Source organism: Vipera berus, assembly GCF_964194415.1.
Source record: "Vipera berus genome assembly, chromosome: 1".
NCBI classification, from domain to species: Eukaryota; Metazoa; Chordata; class Lepidosauria; order Squamata; family Viperidae; genus Vipera; species Vipera berus.
Genome location: NC_138202.1, coordinates 273943338 through 273946443, shown reverse-complemented (window position 1 = coordinate 273946443; position 3106 = coordinate 273943338).

The window sequence follows — 3106 nt, the reverse complement described above, 5'->3', positions numbered from 1 at the left end:
CTTAAGTTGATCTAATTTAAAATGTTAAAAATATGAGTGTTTATCTTCTGTAATAACAGGGAATACAAAATTCCTATTAATTTCAACAATATTGGCTTCATCTGCTGTCATGAGGAATTCTCATCTTTTTTTCTAAAAATTAACTAAATTTGGATATAGCTAAATTTTGGATAAAGACAGATTTCTGGTGTTAATAGAAATGTTATTTATAATCTCTATAAATCATATGCATGTGATTTGCACATAAGTACAAATTAAACAATAATGTTAAATCTGAGCAGATTTGACAGGAGTCTGCCCCTCTATCTTCACCATACATGTAAAATGTCATGATTGCTGCTTAAATTACTTTTCAGCTACTGTAACTGAACTCAGCAATGTAAGAATTTTGAGCCTAACTTTATTTTCTTTATACCGCTTCATGACTTCTTATTGTATCTTGCTTCTAGTCAGCTTACAATCTAAAAAGTAACTTTCTTTTAACTGCTCAGATTCTACAAATAAATTAGACATGACGCTTTTCACGAAGGGTAGCACTCCCACTGAAAGTCATTCATTTATTTTGCAGTCCTCATTCTTTACTACTGCCAGCCATGATTGGGCATAATAGGATGACTGGTATTTTTATATATCATATGGGTCTCAATTTCTTGTTTTAATCCTGAAGTTGTTTTAGCTAATATTTTCACAGTAACAGATTGTTACAAATTTAATAGGTTCAAGTAACTGTTAGTAGGTCAGACACTCCATGTATCTGCAGTGAATGACGTGTTATTAAGAATGTTCTTCAGTGGAAGAAAAGAAAGCGGGGGGGGGGGCGGATCTAGGTGACTCCCAATTATCACCCATGAATCTACCAGCTTTTGGCTAATCAACTAGAATGGTACCAGTCATCCCTTCCTCTTACACTAATATTCTTAATGTTACATAGAGAAGATCATATGTTGTTCAACTTTGAGGCTTTGTTTTTTTAACAAATTTTATATAGACAGGTTACAGACAATTGATAGCGCCATTATTAATTCATCATCATAAGCTCTTCAGTGTTCCAAGTTGCTTCCAGTACTTCATAAGTGCAGATTTAGCTGAGGTATTTTTGATTTAGGTTACAACTATTTTCTCCTCAGAACTGAGACTGTAAAAAATGGAGAAGTTTTGGTCTTTGGGCACAGCCACTATTTTCATAAAGCAAATAGAAATAGAAGGGTTAAATAGCAAAGCAGGTATTGCTTTGATACAATTAGATCTTGTCTCTGTAGCACTCAACTACATATGTCTGCAGTCTTTTATTTTCTTACTGCAGTCTTATATAAAATGGAATGGTCATTAGATCACTATTCTGCCAAACACACAGATTTTCTGTTTTAATGTTTTTCCTTCATATTTTTATTCCTTCTCATTTTTAACTGTTCTTTGTAAATTTTTAAAAAATAAAGTAAACCTGGAAAGCAGGTATGTACATCTGAATATTTTGAAGAATTGGTGTACTCTGATGGCCATTTGGAATGTCACTAGTTTTACCCCATGGAATTGGCAACATACCACAGAAATGTGGCAAATTATCCCTCAGTATGTTGTATAAAGGGACGTGGTGACTCAGTGGGTTAGGACGCTGAGCTTGTCGATCAGAAGGTCAGCAGTTTGGTGGGTCGAATCCCGAGTGCCGCGTAACAGAGTGAGCGCCTGTTACTCATCCCAGCTTCTGCCAACCTAGCAGTTTGAAAGCACGTAAAAATGCAAGTAGAAAAATAGGGACCACTACGGTGGGAAGGTAACAGCGTTCCGTGCGCCTTTGGTGTCTAGTCATGCCGGCCACATGACCACGGAGACGTCCTCGGACAAGTGCTGGGTCTTCGGCTTTGAAACAGAGATGAGCACTGACCCCTAGAGTCGGAAATGACTAACACGCATGTGCGGGGGAACCTTTACCTTTACCTTTTATGTTGTATAAAGCCAAACAATATGGTAATTTTAGCTTGGTCTTGTGTGCAAAGCCAGATAAATTTAATAAATAGGTAAGTAAACAAATGCTCAATTTTTAAAAAAAGGTCGAGCTAGCTATGAGTTACCTATTTTCAACATAGCTCATGACTGTGAATGACAATAGACAGTCACACTTGGCCTACAATTTTCTGTAAGCTGTGCCCCTGTGATTTATGATTCATTGTGTTGTATGTAGTCAGCAGATGAGGTTGGGCAAAATATTTATATACTGCCCAACTCCCAGCAATTCTGGTTAATTCCCAGCAATATTGAAATACAGAGTCAACGTAAAATTAATGATTATGGGAAAATACATGGGTAAAAATACCCAAATTACTCAACAGAATTTGAATATAACTTCCTCTGGCCCTCTTTAATTAAATACTGCTTTGCTGCATTAATGAACTCTTAAAATGTAACACCTTATTCTTCCTGTATAAGAATTTATATCAAAAGAATTTTCTGGGTCCTTTTTCCAAATCAGGATTATTTCCAGCAGATACAACAACAAGACATGCTGGGGGTGGAAAGAGTTGATTCGTTTATTTCCAGAAGCAAAAAGGTTTGCTCTTGGGATAGGCTACAGAGAAAATGGAGTACAAAGACTGTTTTATAGGGGGACTGGTCCTTGGTGTGGGCTTGGTGTGTGTGTGTACATGGTGGTTCTAGCAATGATTCTGTCTAAAGGCCAGTCTTAATTGCCCTTCCTGATGTCTGTTCCCTTTCCTTAGATGGTGTCTGGGCAGCCTATTTGTGGGTGTGAGAAAGTCTGACTGCACAAGTTGTTTGATTAATCTTGCAGAATGGAATGGAATTTTAGAACAATAGAATAGAACAGAATATGGAAGGGACCTTGGAGGTCTTCTAGTCCAGCCTCCTGCTGGATCAGGAGAACCTAGGTACTTGGTTTTGGAACTTGGTTGAGCTATTATCAGTTGACACTGTAGCTTAGCAGAGGTGCAATTTAGCTATTGATTCTTACAATGTATGTTCCATAGTTTTCAGTCTCATTGAATCATGATCTTGTGTTAATGGCAAACGGATAGCTGAGACAGTGAGAAAAAGTTAATTTGGGTTAAAGAATTTCCCATGATTGTTGTTGTTGTTAGTTGCGAAGTCGTGT